Source organism: Rattus norvegicus, chromosome 8, assembly GCF_021556685.1.
Source record: "Rattus norvegicus strain SHRSP/BbbUtx chromosome 8, alternate assembly SHRSP_T2T, whole genome shotgun sequence".
Taxonomy (NCBI): Eukaryota; Metazoa; Chordata; class Mammalia; order Rodentia; family Muridae; genus Rattus; species Rattus norvegicus.
In genome coordinates, this window is record NC_141541.1 from 94,022,499 (window position 1) to 94,043,497 (window position 20,999).

General features: G+C 41.2%; 1 long non-coding RNA gene across 1 annotated transcript in view; it reads left to right on the plus strand.

The window, feature by feature from the left end:
• Positions 1 to 20,999, plus strand: part of LOC148004284 (uncharacterized) — a 37,319-nt gene that overhangs the window by 8,891 nt on the left and 7,429 nt on the right. The window contains exon 4 of the long non-coding RNA XR_015627919.1: positions 15,285 to 15,362. This is a non-coding gene — a long non-coding RNA (uncharacterized LOC148004284). The remainder of the gene's footprint in view (positions 1 to 15,284; positions 15,363 to 20,999) is intronic.

Consider the following 20,999-nt stretch of genomic DNA (forward strand, 5'->3'; position numbering starts at 1 on the left):
AAGAAGAAGAAGAAGAAGAAGAAGAAGAAGAAGAAGAAGAAGAAGAGGAAGAAGAAGAGGAAGAAGAAGAGGAAGAAGAAGAAGAAGAAGAAGAAGAAGAAGAAGAAGAAGAAGAAGAAGAAGAAGAAGAAGAAGAAGAAGAAGAAGAAGAAGTACTAGTAGTAGTAGTAGTAGTAGTAGTAGTAGTAGTAGTAGTAGTAGTAGTAGTAGTAATAGTAGTAGTAGTAGTAGTTTAGGTCTTTAGATTGAGGACTGGATACAGGAACCCTTGACATGAACAACTTTATTTTCACTCCTTAAATGGAGTCTTCCTATGGGAGCTTATAACAACCAGTCCTTTTAATAACAGTTCACTTCCTTACACAAGACCATAGAGAACTCTTCATGTTGAGACTCAGAGAGAAATATAAGTAGAATAGTCATCACAACCAGTTTTGGAGAATTGTAGGGAACCATCAAGATAGGTACTATTGGAGAGAACAACTGGTACATGTACCTTAGGGAACATTTTCCTAAAGCTGGAATGAGAAGGTGTAAGCACCTGGCTTTCACAGAGGAACAGATTGGGAGAGCACTTCAGGCACATAGACCACCAACTGTGCATCCACAGCTGGAGGCCAACCTAATGATCATGAGCAGAGGGCAGCAGTAGGAGGGACAAACACAAGTCACCCAGGATCTTCAAGGGACCAGGCTTGTAAGACATCAAGTCTTGGTCTCTGAGGAATTCTCTCTCAGGGCATTCGTCTTGATGTTCTTGTAAAGTTGCCTTTTCTAAATCCTTCCTGAACTAAAAGGCAGATATATTCTGCCTGAATCTCCAGACATATTCTGAATTTCCATCTTTCTCTGTCTGCTGGTACACAGATAATCTGCTGATAGACCTGGAATTGCTGGCATACAAATAGCAACTATCAGTCACTAGAACAAACATGCTTATGTGCTTATGGGTCCTTCAACAGTACTTGTGTAAAGTCAGAAAGTTAACCCATGATCTTCATGTCAGGAAGATCCTCCAAAGCTAGGGTATGAATGGTTCAAGAACGTGCACACCCTCTAATTAAGTTCTGAATCAACAACATTACATCACTAGAACTTCCAGCACGGGAGCTCTCTCTATCAGCACTCTCCGACTACTGCCTTTCTGTATGTAGGGTTCTGAAGCTTTGATCACTACTATGGCTGTGACTTTTAGTACCTGGCAGTCTCTAAGTCTTCAGCATCTGTGAAACTAAACCCTACCTTTTCTTCATCCATCTCAGCAAGATGGTGACATGTAGAATTTTTCCAAATAAAAGTAACTTAATATTAAACCAGGAATGAAAAGGTAGTCATCAGTCAATGAGGAATCCTGTAAAGTCACATTTGTCAAGTCCAAGTTCTCGATCCTAAAATGAATGTGATCCTGCCTCAAAAGACTACTTCCTTGCTGAGGAGACCTTGTCAGTGACCTGAACAAAGTTTTCTGGCTAACATATAGTTTCCTCATGTTTCTCAGTGTGATTGATTGATGCTTGCTAATGGGATGAGACAGATAATTTAAGAGGGACTATCTGCTTAAACCAGAATGGTTAAGAAATGCCCATCCACATTTTAAAAAAAAGAACAGAACAGAAAGAAAAGAAAAAAACAAGAACTAAAAGAGAAGTTAGGGAGTAGTCCTAGCCCAGGGAGCAATTTGTACCCAGGCAGGCAACAATCTGATATACTAGAGGAACTGAAACAAATGTTTGGAGACAGAGCACCCAGAGGAAGGGGGTGGTGACAGGAGATTAGATTAGAGCAAATGTCAAAGGTCAGATCTCAGAGGTTGTAGTGAGGAGTCAGGTTCTACTTAAGTTTGAGAAGTCATTGGTGACTATAAACAAGGGAATGAAAGGATGTAAATTTAGATATCACTCTTGCCTCTAAATGCAGTTGGGAATGGAGAAGAGAAAAATAAAAAGGAGACCACTTATGAGGCCAGCATTGGTATGTGGGTATAAAGGATGATTCTCAGGATCATGCGGTTCTTTGACTGTTTTTTGCTTGGAAACACCAATAAAGTAGACTGATGTACAATATTAAGCATGCTAAGTCATGACACCATTTCCCAGCATCCCTTTCTGTTTTCTTGCCTCTAAGTATCCACACACAAGTACACAACTGTGCTGTAAAGCAACTTAAATTGAAGGAATCAACAAAGGTTGGGTAGAGTCCGCTAGGAAACACCTTGTGAAAGGAGATGGGGTTGTGTGCTATACTTTATTGCACCTTAACATAGCCTATGTGAAGAAACAAGCTTCTGGGCATGCCTGGGAGGGATTATCTCACTAAAGGCAGCCTTTGAACTACTTATGACGGGTTATCTAGAGAAGTTCAACTGAGATATAAAGACCCATCCTAAACGTGGGTGGAATAATTCTCTGGGGTTTTGTCCTGGACTCGATCAAAGGAGAGAGTCAGTGAAATGCCAACACTTACCTCCTTCTGTTTCCTGATTAGGAATCCAGTGTGACCAGTGCCTTGAACTCCCGACTCCATGACTACTCAGCAGGCTGCACTGTGTCTTCAGGAATGAGCCTGAAGCAGCCCTCCCTTAAATTGCTTTTTGTCTGGTGTTTCACCATAGCACTGAGGCAAATAATTAAGCCAGCAGTTCTTATATTTATCCACTAGTTATTCTTCAAAATACAACTTACAATAACTTTTGAATGATGAAAGCGTAAGATTGAACCATTAACATAGGAAAATGATAACTCAAGCAAGGGAATGTATTGACTTCAGAGGACTTGTAAAGACAATAGGGACACTTATAGTCTCCTGTAGGTAATTCATCCATCCCTCTTTCAATAAGATACTACCTCTCCAGAACATTGGCTATTTCCAAAAAGTTTCAGATACAGGAGGAAACTTTAAATCTTACATTTACCTAGGCCTCCTTCTCTCTGAGGTCCCAAGTCTAGCTTTGTTGAATTTTCTCACAGTGCATTCCGGACTGTCCAGTACCACATTATGACTATTCAAAGTGTTCAAAAATTTGGCTGATTGCCGCTGTGAGTAATAAAGATTCATCATGCACTGGGTTAAATACCATGCATCTCTTTTACTTTGTCTAATATGGGACTGAATGACCTTTCTTAGAGGAGATCATCTTAATGAGTCTCTACCCAGATGTACTAAAGTACATTGGACTTGACCTGATGACAAATATATTGATAATAAATCATCACTGGAAATAAAAAAAAAATGAGCCCAGTGAGGAAAGTAGACATGCCATGGGCAGTTAGCAGTTGCACAGATCCTCTAATTACAAAGCATGCCCTTACCAGAGCTCCTTCCTGCTGTGCTGACTGCAAGAAGTCTTTGCATTTTACACAAAGAAGCACACACCCTCTCTCTACAAACATGTTAAGACCCATAAGGTCAAACAACCCATTTACAAATTGTTAGATGGGGCCAGCATCAGCTCCCTACTCTCAGTCATTTGAAGAAAGCTACTTTATTATTTTAACACCTTTGTTCTTCAAAGGGGTCCCTTTGACCCCTGTTGTAACATATCTCCTTTTTCCCATCAAATACTGGTCTTCCTTTGGAGTAGGGTCAACTAAAGTCTACAGCTGTATTTTATTCTTTCTCTCTGTCTCTGCCTGTCTCTCTGTCTCTCTGTCTCTCTCTGTCTCTACCTCTCTGTCTCTCTCTGTTTATCCCTCTCCCTCCCCTCTCCCTCCCCTCCCCATCCCCCACCCCTCCGTGTGTGTCTCTCTCTCTCTCTCTCTCTCTCTCTCTCTCTCTCTCTCTCTCTCTCTCTTTCTCTCTCTCTCTCTCGATATATTTATTGGAGACAGTCTCACTGTGTAGAGCTGGTTGTTCACAGAGATCTACCAGCCTCGGCCTCCAAAGGCATGTGTTACCATGCAGCTATAATTTAATAGCAGATTCTTAGAGATCTTTCATCTTTAAAAAAATTTTTTTCAATGATAGAAAATCTAATTCCATGAGAACTATTTCCGGTTGTTTGTGGAGATGCCTGAGCCATTGCTTTTCAACCCAGACCATTCGGGTAATGGCAATAGTTAAGACTCCATACATTTTGCTAGAGCTTCCCAGTGAGTTTCACCCAGCTGAATGTTTGTGCTGCTGACTCCACAGTTAGCCACTCCTATGCCAGATGAACTGCAGAATATCAGCGAGTCACTGAAAAACAGGGCAGCTTTGTAATTCTCAACCTGTTTCTTCATTCTCAAACCCCACCACTCTGTGTGTGTGTCTACAGAATTTCAGTTTGTTCTCTGTTGTTCACTGAGGAAGTCTGGTACATTTGAAAGCTTCCTCTTAGAGCAGATAAGACTAACAGTTTTGGGGCCAAGCAGGATTAATTAGCAGGAAGCTGTTGCTAGTTCATCGCTGACCTGTAAAAATAAGAACAATGTTGACTAAATAATGGTGTGTATTTAAAGTTTGGGTCACATAATATGTCATTAAGGATCACACTATTTCGCTAAAGAAAATCTTGCAGGGAGCTCTCCTGTTAAAAGAAAATAGCTTTTCAGCTGGCAAGTTTCCAAACCACACCATTGCAAAACCCAAACACTTCAAACCATTGGACACTAATATTTAACCGTGTGTTCCTAGTAATCTTGAAGATCTTTTCCTTGGTAATTACTTGTGCTGTCGTTGTTGAAATCCAGGTGTCACTTGGCATTTAATCCCAATTTGAACAAACTTTCATTGCCTAGAGGTTAAAGTTTTATACCTTCTCTTACGGAGACTATACCCTACAATGCTCCCTATGATTAGACAAGAGTATAATCAGCATTTCATAGAGCTGGGGAATGCAGTGGAGGGCAGGGCTGGCCCACAGCCTGATTGTGAAATGCCTGAACTGGGTGAAGCCCTTGTCTCCTTAGTTGTCATTTAACTCTTTCTTTGTCTTCTAATCTCCTGCTCATTCAGTTTATACGGTGTGACCATCCACACTTCAGTTTTCTTCCTGCACTGGGACTCACTGAGAAGATATAGTTTGTTAGCTGAGCGAGACTGGGGTATCAGAAGACGCCTATCACCTCCTTCAACATCCTCAGCCATACCCTTATTTTTCCAAGTTGGCCTCTCCTTCGATACCTTGCTACTGTTGAGATAAGTGTCTCCTGAAGGCTAATGCATTGAAGTGTTGATTTTATAGCCCATGGCAATATCTCTCAGATCTCAGAAGCAAGGGATACTTAATGCTGGTTTATTTCACAATGACATTGCCTTGTAATAATTTCATTCTCTGTGACAAACGTTTTCTAAACCCAGGAATGTGCCTCTAATTCTAATACTGCAGGCCTCCATAGCAGGTTGAAAGAGCTGGGATATGAAAGGGTGACTTGATGACAGCAACCAGTTCATTTGGCAGACTTAATGAAAACTACAGTACTCTGAGTGAAACATCGGCACCAGACCTGACCAGTTCTGACAGGAACTAAGTTTATGTCTGGCCAGCTCCAAGACCACCCACACCCCCATCCCCAACAATCCATAGGTCTGTGTTCTGTTGCCTGCCTCCAGTCACCAAACGTTCATTGAAAGCTCTGTTTAGTTTTCATTTTCTTATAGAATGTTTTGGTAAGGGAGACATCAAGATTTATGTAATCTTGAGCATATACAAGTACAGAGTCTCTTTGGGCCCTAAATGCTTTATAAATGTAGATGTTTGTTGGCCATAATAAAAGGAATTAACCCAAATATACACTTTCAAAAGCATCAGGATGAGTAAAGCATGCCTATAGGTGGGTCTCTGAAGCCGAGTCTAAGGAGGATTAACTGAGGGTCAAGACTTGCCCTGCCCCAGTGATAAAATCCCACAACTAGAAAGCTGGACGGAGTGAAAGGGGAAGCAGAAAACCAAAACCAGCAGACACAGGTTTTCTCTCTTTCTGGCTACAAAATGAGCAACTCTGGAGCCCAACACCCTCTCTGCTGTGATGGACTGACACCTCAAAAAATTAAATTAATCTTTCCTTTTGTAAGTTGTTTCATTTAGCATATTGTCTTAAAAGGGCAAAGCTTGAGTCATGCAGTATAAATATCATAAATAACCCAGAATCCAGAAAAAAAATGGCCCATGAGCTCATTAGCTTTCCAATATCCTGGGGTGTTTCTTTTCCTAAGGTTTACCTTGGGGGTTGCACACTCTTTGATGGCTTCTTCATGTATTTCATGAAATGAGATAATTTCTTAGTGGACATGACATCACTATGAAAGAAAAGCTTTGATTATTAGAACTTTTCATTAAAGAACATACCACAAAGAAACTTTGTTCTCTAAATATTCTAAATATGTTTCTCCTTTATTGCATATTTCTGCAGAATGTGTCCATATCATATTATAACTTCCTGTCCTGTGTTTTCATTCTGCCACCCAAAATGCCTGGGTAAAGGACTTTGGAAGCATATCTACATAAAGAAGTTTGCAATTATTACAGTACCTGGAAGTAACTGCCAATTTCATCAATACCTCTCACTAAACCCAAACAAAGGCATCCCCAGTTCAATTTGCTATTAGCCAAAAGCCTCAAATGCCCACAGTCTGAAACTCTCTAAGATGAGAGGCCAAGAAAAGAAATTTGATATGGAAAGAGATTGAAATTTGACAGGACCTAAAATGTTTAACTTATATAAATATCACAAAGGCATGCCTAAATTGTCAAGTAATATCCAAGATTTCAACTTCTTTAGCCTTAGAGAAGACCCACCTCTGCTTAGAGGAGCTTCAGCCCTCTGCTAGTTATGGGAAGAGCTCTTATATGCAGATCTTCATATCATAATGACTTATATTAAACACAGATACTATCAAAACTTAACTAAAATCTATTGCACACCAGTCTGAGGCAACCTCAGAGACAGAGCCTATGCTGTACACTCTTTAGATGAAGAAAAGAACCAGAATTGGCTTCTTCTGAAGCCGTGTGCTATGGTTTAGTAAATGTATTTGAAGAAGGCTAGAGGTCTAGCCTGTGGCACTACTGGGAGGTGGTGGGGTAGTTAAGTGGTTGGGCCTTATGGAAGAACTGAGGTTGCTAAGGTTGTGCTGGGACATTCCTTTCTCTTTCATCCCCCCATGGTCTCTATGTGGTTATCAGCATGCCTCATCCACAACTTTATCACATGCACAAAAGGGACTGTGGTAATGGACCATAGGGCTGGAACCTTTAAAACTGTATGACAAACACAGATTTCATTTTCTGAATGATGAGAATTGAGTCCAGGGCTTTGTGCATGTTAGGTAGATAATCTCGCACTGAGATAAATGTTCCATCCAATATTTTGGTTAAGTTGTTTATCATAGGTATTTTTAGATTCTTGGAGAGTTCAGACTATGTGACTGCTCCTGGGCAAACACAATTATCCATCCATCCCAGATAAGGAAATAACAACAGACCAAAGAAACGATTCTTCTCAAGTAAAGCTAAATTAATGGACTGGTAAATTTATCAGGGTTACTTTATAGGAACATAGAGGAGGGTTTATTGAAGGTGCCTGGACACATGAAAGGTAGCTGCATTTCTGAAAACCATTAACACAGTATGATTCACAGTTCATGAAGACTGCAATGGTGGGGCTTTCTGGACAGATTCTGGACAGAGAAACTAGCTGGCCAATATCCTTTCCCCAATAACTGTTTACTACTTTTATAACCTCGTAAGCTTTCTTGCCCCGTGTGTTTTGTCTGCTTCCTGAGTTTTAAGAGCCTTTCATCTACCTGCCCCTGGAGGGAATGCTTGTATTCAGAGGAAGTAGCTACACGACTTTCTACCCTCTTCCCCAGTTCTTAGTCTTTCTTCCTCATCTATGTTTCCATCTAATTCCCAGCCTGAATTGTTCAAGTCCACAGCAGAAGTGTATACCATCTTCAGAAGTAGGGAATTTCTATCTAGGCCTGTCATACAAGTGACAGCAGTAGCAATAACCTCATGATTTGGGGGCTCTTGAATAACAACCCATAGAGAAGCAGCTCATCTCTGACATTAGGATTTTCTTTGACCAAGTTTATAGCTCCTAGGAATCCTCCTTTCCAATCATATGGCATTTCTGACTGTTATTTGACTGTTAATTTGACTGATCTTATAAATATTTTTTGAAATCTATAAGACACTCAAAGGTCAGCATTGTATAAAGAAACCTTGTTGCAGAGAGCGAGCAGGGTATCTGACATCCCACTGCTGTCCACTTGAATCAAGTTGATCTGAGATGACTAACAAGATACTAAGACAGATAGGTTAGCAAGGTACAAATAATATGAAAAGATTCCCATAACTTCACATAAATTGTTTCAAAAGAACAGTGTTGGCTACAACTGCATGGTGGGAGATACTATCCCATCCTAGTCCTTAGTAATCCATGCTAATTTTCTATGACCCATCCTGTATCTTCATCCTCGGGGTGAACACATCCAATGGTGTTGGTAAGGGATGCTGTGTGACACTAAGACAGTTCTGACAGGCTCTGGGACAGCACCATGACCTTTGCCTTTCCTTAGACCATATTTGACTACTGAAAGGGTTGTGGAATAGATGAGCAATCTCCACTCACCAGTATAGTCTCTTTGAGGGAAATAGCAGGCACAGCATGCTCTAAGGAAATGATTGCTCGCCCATAAGACAAGCTTAATCTTTTCCACTTGTACAGTTGTGTAATTTGCTTTCCATGAGCTGTTGCTCAAGTTTTAAAGCTTCCTGGAAGCTCACTAGCACAGCATTTGGCTTTCTGCTAGGTTTTCTCCTAGGAATTCTGGCCCCACACAAATCTTGCCACATTTGCTTTTAAGTGATATAAACAGACCCCTCTGTCTGCTTTCCCTTTCTCTCATGTTTTCTCGATTGCTTTAACACTTTACAAATTCAGTTTACATACTCCTCTAAGTCATACAGATCTGCCAATGTGCCTTCTATCTCATAAGATTGTGTTTCATAGTGAGGATCAGGAAGCTATGAACGTTAAGTCTTACATGAGTTGTTGAATCAAACGCTTTCTTTGAGCATTTGTAACAGATTTATGGAGCCCAGTAAAATGAATTGAGTCTCAATCATATCTCTCTGCTTGATTCTCTCGTGCCTATACTTACTTTCTTTATGGTCTTCCAGCCTCTGTTTTTTTGGGGACCTCTCAGCCAGTGATAACCAAATATCTCTAATGCTTAGTATAACTCAGGCCATCAGAGAATGAGTTCCTTCATATTGCTTCAGTGTTTTGTTTTGTTTTTTTCCTTGAAGAGAAATGGATAGCAGTATTACCATTTCTTTGCTTTCACATTTTTTTCAGACTGGTCTCACCCACTCCTGAGTTCCATTAACCTTACAAACAGAGCCGTGAGGGGCACTTTTCACTGCTTGTTTGGAAGTCTCACAATTCGCAAAGTGCAGGTACAGGTACCAGAGTTGTTTTCACTAAGTCACAATTAAGGTCCCTGTCTTCATGTTAACTCAGGTACTCTTCCTTGCTCAGCTGTAAAAGTCAGGTACTGGGACTATATTACATTAATTCTACCACATCTTCATCTTCATCACCATCTGGTTCTTCTCACAGACCCCAGAGGTTCTTAAACAAATGGCAATAACTGACACTTTCTTCCTTTACATTCTGTCAGCTGTAGGAAACGACAAGCAAACATCGCCATCTCTTCCTCCCTTTTATTCATTTTCCCCTTCCAAATCTGAGAATTTAACGTAATCTTTAGCATCTACATGTATTTTTACCATTGTGACTCTTTCCTTATGGGGACAAGTTAATTTTGGAAGACATCAACAGATGCATGACTTACTACTAGCACCAAGCTACCCAAGTGACTTTCATAATTTATTTCTGAGTCCATCTTTCACATGCTGCTTTCAGAGGTTGAGATACGTTCTCTAGTTCATGAACTGGAGGCCAGTCTCATACTTAGATGGTAGATCTCACTCATCTGGGGACCATGGATCTCCAAATCCCATGGAGCAGTGGTTCTCAACCTTTGGGTCTTAACCCCCATTGAGGGTTGAATGAGCCTTCACAGTGGTTACCTAAGACCATTGGAAAGCACGTTTATTTGCATTATGATTTATAGCAGTAGCAAAATTACAATTGTGAAGTAACAATGAAAATAATTCTATGGATGAGCGTCACCATAATATGAAGAACTGTATCATAGGGTCAAGGCATTAGGGAAGTTGAACGAGACTGACACAGAGAAAGCCAGCACTCCAGGGATTTTTTCCATAAGGTCGTGCCACATTCAGAAAGCTTGACCTGGGTTTGCTGTCCTCAAGAGAATAAAATGGCAAACACAATGAGAGAGCACACAATTGCTTCTGATATAGGGCAAGATAGACAGTGTGGGATTGCTCCCATGTATGAGGATGCTCTGCCCTCACACAAATCAGTTGCATGTCTCAGATCCCACCGCAGCAGCAGGGCAACCATGCATCCCCAACTCAAGCTTGGGTCTATTGTTCCCTCTTCAGGCACCGATCCTGTCACTTCTCTTGTGAGGATGTGAAGAAGCAATGATGACAGATTGAAGACAGGATTCTACTCAAGTCTACCTGAGTAATCCAGTGAACTTATCGGAGTTACTAAGAAGAATATGGGTGCGATGTCCCTCACAGGGACTCAAAGACATCTGTATCATTTAAAACCCCAAGCAGTCTTCATGAAGGCTTCATCCCGGGAGCTCACTATTCTTGGGGAGATATAAACAAACACCTCTTCACCCCAGATAAGAAACCAGTGGAAGGCCAAGGTACTGCCAATCTACCTCGAAAGTTCAACTTGGTGAACCAGCGAGTTTTATGGCGGGGCCGCTTACATGAGTGACGAGCTGTTTACAGGAGCAGGAATGATGCAAAGAGAGCTGCGTCACGGCAAGCATGGATGAGAGTCCACAAAAGTCAGAAACGTGGCGTGTACTGCACAGCCAGCAGGCAGCTTAGCAGGTTTGAGCACCTTTGCAGGCAGCTCAGGTGATCTTAACCTCTTCCAGGTGGCTTGCCTGGTCACTGTTTGAAGCCAGTTCAACTGGTCTGATCCTCTTCTAGGAAGCTCCACTTGTTTGGCTCTTTGAGTGGTTTATACAGCTTATATACTCTTGGAGTTGAGAGAGGGCTCCTGGATCTGGCCTAGGAAATAGTTATGCAACACACACAGCATGAGCAAGCTCAGATCTCCTCTGCCCCACTTCCCCCTCAGCCCTTCCCTAAAGTGAGGTGATGAAATGATATTGATGGTGGTAAGAAATCCCGTTAGGTTGTTCAATCATTTATTTATCTTACTGTATTATTGTTGAGTTCCAAACAGCCACTGACTAGCTCTGTGAGGTGGGTCAAATAATCTAGTTTTCCAAGCATGACAATTAGCCACAAAATGGAAAAGTAACATTGCATTGGTAAAGTTATGCGAAAGATTAATTTGATCATACACATGCATGCCGCAGCAAGTGATCCATTGTGTCTCAAGAGTTTACAGAAGGAAAGAAGCACGGGCAAACTAGGAAAGATCCAGACTGAGCAAGTGTGGTGGTGGTGGGAGGGGATCTGAATTCCATGGAAGCTAGAAGGGACACTGCTGGTTTTATTATCATTTTGCCCACAGGCCCCTGGCAAATCTGCAGCCACAATAGTCCATGGCCAGACTATGTCAATAAACAGGACACTTTCAGGAGGAAGCAAGAATTCTTATGTGGCTCATGTTTTCTCTCCATGACTCTAGCTCTGAAAGTTCATGACACTTGGAGTGTGCTTGAATCGGGTAGTTTGATGTTTGAAAAAAGAACACCATGGATACTCACACCAGAGGATGGATGCAAGAAACTGACAGGGCACATGACAGGTAGTGGGACCTCTACAATAGGATGTCAAAATTCTACTAAATGTATCTATCCTGAGGCTTTGCATAATGATGTCAGGGCCTACAGCATGTTCTGAGTACTCTGAGACATTAGGTAACATGGCATGTCATGACACTTTTTACTAAGGTTTGTCTTTAGCACTACACCACTCTAAGCTCCAGAGCTTACTGGTAGTGTCAAAAGCCCAACTGAAATGAAGGTATTCTAAAAATATGACTGTCAGATTAATGGGCCTCAAGAAATAGGGCTTTTTTTTCTAGTAATCTCATGCTGGGAGAAGGAAAAGGTACCAACCAGAAGGAGAGTTTGTCTCACAGAAAGATTTCCCACAGTTCTAACAACAGGTTAGACCACTTTCTAGAATGAGACTGAAACCAGAAAATGATTGGGTAGGGAGTGGATGAGAACACACCTCCACCATGACTGGGATTGCTTAGATGTGAGTTTCCTTGGTCTTCTATTTAAACTTTAACCTCACTCCAGGACTGCAAAGAAGGACTTGGGAAGTTGAGTAGCTCTCTTCCTCTTTCTCCCCAGGGAAGCCCCACTAAACATTTCCTTTCTCTGCTTTTCCATTTTAGCTTGGCTTTTTTATTTGGCTTACTGAGGCTGAGGTGCTGAGCCTGACTTGGGGCACAGGTTGGGAACCCTGAGTTTGAAAACTCATCATCTTCAAAACCATAAGCTATTGAAATTATCGAAGTCTTCATTTCTTCATCTGAAAGCAACGCCAATTAATTTATCTACCTTATTGAATTGTAGCAAGTACTAAATGTGTATCAGGAAATGATATTTCTAAAGGGTCTGGAAAGGTTCCAGGATAGTTCTGGAACAAGTCTGTGGTCAGTTCTCACTAATGGCTTCCTCGAAGTTCAGCAGGAAATCAGGGGGTGGGGGTGGGATGCAGAAGACATTGGTTTGTATGGATCTGAAACTCAGAAAGGAGATAGTAATTAAAAATATAGATTTGGGGGATTGTCTAGTTATATTTGTTTCTTGTGACTAGTATAACAATTACTGCAAACTTGAAAACATCTATTTGAAGGTGGGCTGGAAACAATGGATATGCATTTCTATTAGAAACATGTCAGGAGACCGGAAGTTCAAATTCATTATTCCTGGACTAAACTCATGGAAACATCAGGGATGGACTCCCTCTGAAGACGCTCAAAAGATGTCTGTTCCCTGCTTCGTCCATCCCTGTTGTTCGACAGCTGACATTATTTGGACTGGAATTGTGTCATTTCTCTTTTCCCTATGAAGTCACATTGCCTGGTACACTTGTACCATCACCAAGTCTCCCCTTTCCTCCTGTAGATGCTTTATAATTGTATTTAAGGCCAGCCAGATATGTCAGGATAATTTCTCTATCTCAGGACTATTAATTCACCACATCTATAAACATCTCTTATATTTTCCCCAATAAGATAGCCTCTTTACATATTCCAATATAAGACCTACATAGTCTTCATAGGTCATTATTTCAGCATATTCACTACATAACCAGGGACCTATTAACACACAACAGAAAAGTAAAGGAACAAAATGAAGAGAGGGACATCTAGAGAGGATGGAGTGGATGTCCAAAGGCCCAGAACAGAGTGAGATTCTCAGAGGACTTCCTGCTCAAAACACTCCAGAGTACCAGTGAGAGGACGCAAAGGTTGGTTGGGTGCAAGTAGCAGGAAAGACATCAAATACTTTGACCTCAGTGAATTTGTTGGTCTGTAAGAAGACTCCCTAGGTTGTGGTGGAGAAAGGATGGACTCACTGCTATGATAGAGAGTGAGCACAAGAAAAGGCACTGAAACAAACGCACAGCTCAACAGCCCCATCTTTGCCTCATATTCAGTTCTGTTTTCTTTGCACTTCTAACAACAATAAAAGCTCATCAACACTCTGAACTGGCCGAGGTGGACATAACCTAGGATTAGAAGGGGAAGGACACACCCCTTCCTGTATAAATGTGTTTATGTTCAACTCTGAGAGATCTCAGGGGAATAAGTGTATTTATTCTTACACAGCTCTTCTCAAAGGTGTGTACTAATTGTTAGTAAAGTTGTGCCCTTTTAGTCATTATATCCTTTGACTGCAGTGAAAAGAGGACCAACTAGTTTAGTTTATTTTCTACTACATAAACATTAGTAGTCATTGATCATTGCAGATCACCAAACAATGTGGTATTAGAATAGTACAAGATAAAGATGAGTATTAAAATCAATATTACATTAAATAACACAATAATATATATTAGTACTAGTAATATAAAAGATGATACTTTGCCTGTTATAGACATCATCCTAAACATTTTATAGAGCAACTTAGTTTAACTATCTAGTGAGAAAAGATGCAGCAATAGGGTAGCATTTCTATTGCCTCCGTTTAATAGAAAAAAACTGAAGGACAAAGGTCAATGAAAATTATACAAGTAGGAAACAAGGACTCCCTCTGAAGTCCTCTCCCTGGGCCTGAATCCTTTCAACAGTTACAAAAGAACACTGAGGTAAGCTTAATTTTAAAGTGGCTTGCACAGAAGCAGGCTTTGCTTGTAGTACAAGTTTACAATGTTCGGAAAGCCCCACTCACCCTTTCTCCCGTGTTTACTGAGTGCTTCCTAATACTAGTGTAGTGTACACTTGTACCGTCTTCTAGAGACTAGGTTTTGGAAGATCAACCCAAATGGACAATGCTCCCCACCCCCAATCTCGGTGTCCAGGTAAGCTGCCATCATCTTTCAATTTCATTCAGTGATCATAGAGCTAAAATTAAATCAATTTCCCCTCACCATGTAGAAGAGAAAGGAAAAGAACAGGAAGGGGTGTGCGAAACAAGTTACCAATATGGACTGCTGCAGCCACCCTTCTTTATTTGTAGTACTTTGTTTTATACCTCACTGACCTTTCAAGACTCTAAATAAATATCGCCCTTCAGAGAAGCAGTGGGATGTGAAACAACTTGGTCATTTCTGGTTCAATTTCCTCAGAGTGGCATTGTCCGACCTCAGTTGACATTCTATAACTCTCAGTAGTAAATATCAGGCATTAGGAGAAAGCTACCTCAGTATGTCCTGTTTATCACCTACCCACAGGATGGGAATACAAGAAAAACTGTAAGTGTCAGTTACTCAGAATAAGACGGCCTGGTCCTGTGTTATCAGGCAGGCCACAGGTCTGAAACTTCCCTAACTCACTTATGATACCTACCCATTTCCCAACAAATCCATCACTGTAAATACAGGTGTCTATGCATCCCTTATCCCTGGGTAAGGTCTTCAAAGTAAAAGAATGGCTTGTTGAGTTGAGCGATGTGCCCAATGTCCTTATCTTCTAATGTTGACTCAGGTAGAGGTCTTTCAACTTTGGAATAAGCATCCCTATCCAAGAAGCTTTTCCTCTTTATCATTCTATCTGTTTTATTGTATTATATTTTATATGTTGCAGATTTATTCAACTTTGATTGGAGAATCAGAAAAAAAGATGGCCTTAAACAGATTTTGGAAGAATACAGGCATTTCCAAGGTACTTAGCAGAAAGCTTAACCACACAGTAGAGGTATTCCAGAAAAAAAATAAAAGGATTATACAGAAGTTAGTTCCCAACAGCAAGTCTCAGAAGGATACATCCTTCTCAGGCTCATCCCCCACTAGGGAACAAGGCCTTGCCTTGGTACTCCCAATTGATCCAAATGTAGTAGGCCAAACCAGAATCTTGTCTTTCTCTCTGTTTAGGGTTAGGGATCTAGGATAGTATCATTGTTCCAGGAAAAGTTGGTGGTTGAGGCTGGTGGTCTGGGCCTGAAATATATAGGAGAGAGCATGTCTTATGAGGAGACAGAGTATCCAGGCCAGGGAACCAGTCAAAACCGCCAGCATATGGTTAGGATAGGCCCCCAGGTTGCACTGAAGGAACATCTAACCTGTAGCTGTCACTGGGTTTGAAATCCGACTTTAGGGTGAACCGGCTATTCAGAAACCAGCTACTATGTCTAACCAACGGAAAGACCATAACAGCAAAGAGCAATGTCATCCTAAACTGGGCTTACAGCAGCCCTGACAGAGTCCAGCCCAGTGGCTGGGCAGATCTCAGTCACCAGTGGTTTGAACAATGTGCCTTCTGCTCTTGTCCCTTCAGGAGGCTCCCACTTCTGTCTTGGCTAATTCTGGCTCCTACTGCTGCACAAGGTGTGCCTTTCCTTATGCCACGGTGCTTACTGCCTCCCACCTTTCCATTACTCAGTTCTTTGCAGAGACAGTGACATTCAGTTTAGCCGAACAGTTCCTGTAAGGGCCAGTTAGAGCCCATGAGAGGCAATACCCTAGGGCTACTACTAATCAACCAACATTTGCCTTTCTGTGAGAAGGACTCAAGTATTTCTAACATACTGCATATTGTTAACTACAGCAAACTTAGACCAGCCAACCATAGTCAGCAGGATTCAGTCAGCAGCCATTTTGATAGGAGTCCAGAGCTGGAAAGGAGCTGACCTTTTTTATTTCTAGTCTTTGAAAATTTCATATGTGTATACGATAAAACATGAATGTATATTTAATCCCCCATCTGTCCTCTCCAAGTTTACCTATGTCCTCCCAACATGTCTAATTCCAAAACATTGTTTTTCCTTATACGCCATCAAGTCCAGTGAGTGGTACCATGTATGTAAGGGGATGGATGGGCCATCCACTGGGGAGTGAGAAAGCTACCAGTGTTTCATTTTAGTTTTAACTGTGATATAGAAGACTGGACTCTGGACCTTGAGCAGAAGCTCCTCCACAGACCTTCGTGTGGCTAGTGATGTCTTTTGTTTGTATCATGAGGTAGGTAGACTCTTACTATATTCCCCTCGATCCTCCTGCTCAGCCTCCTAAGGCCACTAATGTTTAATTTCAATTAAATAAAATGCTATTGTTTTCAAATTGCCCTTCATAAGGAGTAGAATTGTTTTTAAAATATAGTGTATCTAGGGAAAAGCACATAGGAGGGGGAAGAGGGGGAAGAAGAGGAGGAAGAGGAAGAGGAAGAGGAGGAGGTTAGGATCAGAAGATCAGGGAGCCTGCTGTTGTGATAATGTCTTCTATAGGTGACAGAGTACTAGTACAGTCACCGAAATAGGACCTATGCAATGATCACACCAGTTGACATCCTAACATGGATAGGGGGCACTTTCACAAGGACCCACTAATAAATGAAGTTATAGACAACTATTGACAGTTAAGAGAAGAAGAATCAATCTTTTCCAGGGAACCACCTCCCTAATAGGTTATCTAATCCCAAGTGGTCATCCCTAAACACAAATACATATCACCAACAGTAAGTGGACACAGGAGGTTCTCCTCTCTCTCTCTCTCTCTCTCTCTCTCTCTCTCTCTCTCTCTCTCTCTCTCTCTGTGTGTGTGTGTGTGTGTGTGTGTGTGTGTGTGTGTGTGTGTGTGAGAGAGAGAGAGAGAGAGAGAGAGAGAGAGAGAGAGAGAATTTGAGAAAGAGTGAGGGATACAAAAGGAGCTGGAAAGGAGGACATGATGATGTAAATAAAGTACTCATATAAAATTCTCAGTAAAAATAAAATAAACATAAAACCTACATATAATCATTGCTATATATCTACATAAAAACTGTGAAGACTCATTTTCCCCTCCACTATGTCAGTGCTTACACTTCTAAACTTCTTAACACATGCAGTGATTACTATCTGGCTGGTTCTTGCTCTGATCGTTGCTGGGTTTGGTAGCACGTTTGCAGACTAGTCTATAAGCAAGTATTTTTCAAAATAAAAAACACCAACAACCTTAAAAGGAATTGGAGGAGCTTTTTCCTAGCATAGATAGGTCAAGGGTTCAGTGTCCAATACCACAGCTAAAAATGAAAATGAAACTCTCTCCTAGCCTTGCGCTGTATCACATGGCTGTTCACTCGATTCTGCTGATGATAGTTTTCTGGATTCTGGTTTGGTGCTTATGATAGAGATCTAGCGTAGCTGTCACCAACTTTAATTTTCTATGTCATTTACATTATTGGGTGCTGTCCCTTTATGGGATGGGAAATATTTATTTTGAATTAGTGTATGGAATGACAGGTTTCCTTATTACATTTCTGTAATGCTGTTTGGCTGTTAATTGTTGCCACAAGAGGGTCTTAGCATTATCTTATTGAATTACAATGTTTCACTTTTAAATTTTACTCACCTGTTTTTAACCTCAGTGCCTATTTATGGTCACAACTGATCATTTGTTACTGGAAGACTCTATTCCTGTAGCTTGTTTTTTCATGAGCACCAACTTCATAAAGTGTGACATAATTTAGATCATCTGAAAATGTCCCTTTATAAATGTCCAATCTAGGAAGGTTTTCCCTTTGAGGATCGTGTCTTCCTTAGGCATAATGTTATCAGTGACTTTAAAAAAAAAAGTACTCCAAGTGATTATCAGTACATTGCAGAATAAAACAAAATTTTTAAAATGAAGAAAACTGCCTTGTTACTGTGTGCAGACAATAAGTGATTCAGAAAAGTGCATGATACCCTGAATTGATCTACAAAGATCTTCTATGACTTTCCCCTATAGTAAATGAATTTTAAACCTACCATTTCTTCTTTGATGGAGAGAAGACCTTCAATCAGCACAGGGCACAAGAACATAACAGTGGGTTCTCCTGTGAGTCTCAGAAGCATCACTGGAGTTGGCCAAGCCAGGGTCATAGAACACAAACCCCACACAGACATCAGGCACTTTACTCATTGCTCCCAGATCTAGTCATTAGTCCTCCACCAGCTGCTTACCCTAAGAACTAGACAGGACTTTCTGATTCACAGGAACAGAGATAGTTTAATTCTATTTGCGAACATTGGTCCTTGGAGACGCTATTGTTCAGCTGAACACAGTCAACTGTTTCTCATTTTAACTCTCTTCTTGCCTTCATGTTTTAATGACCCACATACAAACCGTTTCTTATGGACACCTAAGCTCTTCACCTCAGCCCTGCTGCTACCGTAGTTGTCTTTTGGAAGTCCAAGTACATTCCCTGGTAACCCCCTCCAACATCTCATCTTTATAGTCAACAGTATTTCATTTCCCAACTCCTTCCTTCAGGGCAGCAAGTGCTTTACCAGTGGACTAACATCTCACACTTCTTGAGGTCACAGCTGCGACCACTCCACTCTAGTGCTTACTCAGGCTCTGGTGTATCCTACAGACTTCTCATGAATTGAGCGTCAAATGAAATAAAAGGGCTCATTCATCTGTTCTGCTTTTGAAAATGAGGAAGGAGGACTGTTCAGTGATTTTTGCCAGCGCTTCTGTGCAGAGTGCAGGGCTTGATACAAAAGCAGGATATAGCTACTGTTTACTCTAGTGAGTCTGGGTAGACTTAGACTTGCACATAACCTAAGAGCTGACCCTCCAGAAGTGGCCTTCTCAGTAAAACCTAGCCCAAATATGAAATGACTGAAGAGGTAATTTAAGCTGAAAGCCAAGGGTAGTTTGTGTGCTTTGGGAGAAATATGCTTAGTCAAAGGACCTTGGTGGACTACAAAGGTCCTTGATGGACTGAGACAAAGATGCCTCCCTTCCAAGAGACGATTGGCTTTGGAAAGGTTAAAAATGAAGAGACTTTTAGTCTGTGCAGGTTTAGACTGAGCCACCCATGGGTACCTAGCTTGTGGTACAGTATTAATCACATCCATCCAAGGTTAAAATAACCATAAATTCATTTAGTTCAATATGGACTTCTCCGGTCATAGCCACATCCTTCAGTAAAATTCTGTTCCCTTGTCAGACCAGGAGAAAGGAGCATAAGGACAATGGCCACTTATAGAATTTTCTGAGCTGTAAAGCCTTTTCACTATAGGATTTTTCAAGTCAGCCTAGGCCACCAGAATGAAGACTCAGACAAACTAACACCACCAGAAAACATCTTTGGTTTTCCTGTTTATGCCGTCTTCTTGAAGCTCTGAAGAACATGTGGAAAGAACCTGTCACCTATGAGCTCATGTTAAGTAAATCACCACAAGCAACCCCTGTGAACACTCCTCAACACTCGTAGGCTTTTGGGTGTTCTGTTCTCACTCCTTGGGTGGGCCTGTTGGTAAAGTGCTTGCCAGGACAAAAATGGCCTGCCCAGCTACTGCATCAGAGAGGACAGGACAGTGGCAAGGACAAAGACACGATGCATTCAGTTACTGTCACTGAGTGCCAATTATTCAGAAACATTCTGCAAAACTGGTTTGAGCTTCTGTTGGTTTGGTTGGATGGAGTTTGTTTTGTTTGTTTGTTTTTCCGATGCTGCCTTTAGTCTCAAACACAATTCTTGTCTACCTTCTTGTTCTGATACCTTAGGGTGAGTTGGCAACAGGATCCCAAAGTGCTTCTTAGACTTGCCTGTTCGCTTGTTTACTTGTTTCCCAAATGAAACAATTCAGGTAACTGTTTGAAATGGTTTCTTATAATTTATCAGTTATCAGATCTGTAAAGAACTTTTGGGAAACTCTACATATCTTTGAGATGTCTTTTATGTTCCAGTGTGCCAAGGAAGAAGGAAAAAATCCAAAAAAAACCTAAAAACAAAAAACAATCAAACAACCACAACAGCAAAACAAAAACAAAAACAAAAATGAAAACCAAGACTATCAAGCTGCCCAAGCCGAATTTCCTTAGGATACCTCTCCTGACCTCTAACACCGGACCTAGAAAGTCAGGCACTGGGGAGAGTGTAATGCATGCAGCATCAGTCTTACGAGAAGGCAAAGGGGGTAAAATGGCCAGGCTTTGGGGGTACCTTGGGAAGACTCTCTTCCTCACACTCTATTTGCCCTCCCCTCCCTTTCTTCCCTTCTCCCCTACTTACATCATCTGTTACCACTGAAAGAATAGAACACAAAATCTGGGTTAAAATCATAATAACTAATTTTTTACTGGCCTGGGCCTCTTTTGTGTTCAAAATGAAAACTCCCTCATCTCCCAGTTGTGGATATGAGACAAGGAGCGTGTGTGCAAGTGAGAATACCCCGACACACAGTAAACACCAGACTGAGGCCACATCACACCTGATTCTAGAACCCCATTAATTACAAAAGGAAAATCCTTCCAACCAGAGAAAGGAAATGTATTAAAACAGACATTTATGTGTCAATGGGACCTGTATTTTGGTGAGAGTACAGCAGATTTT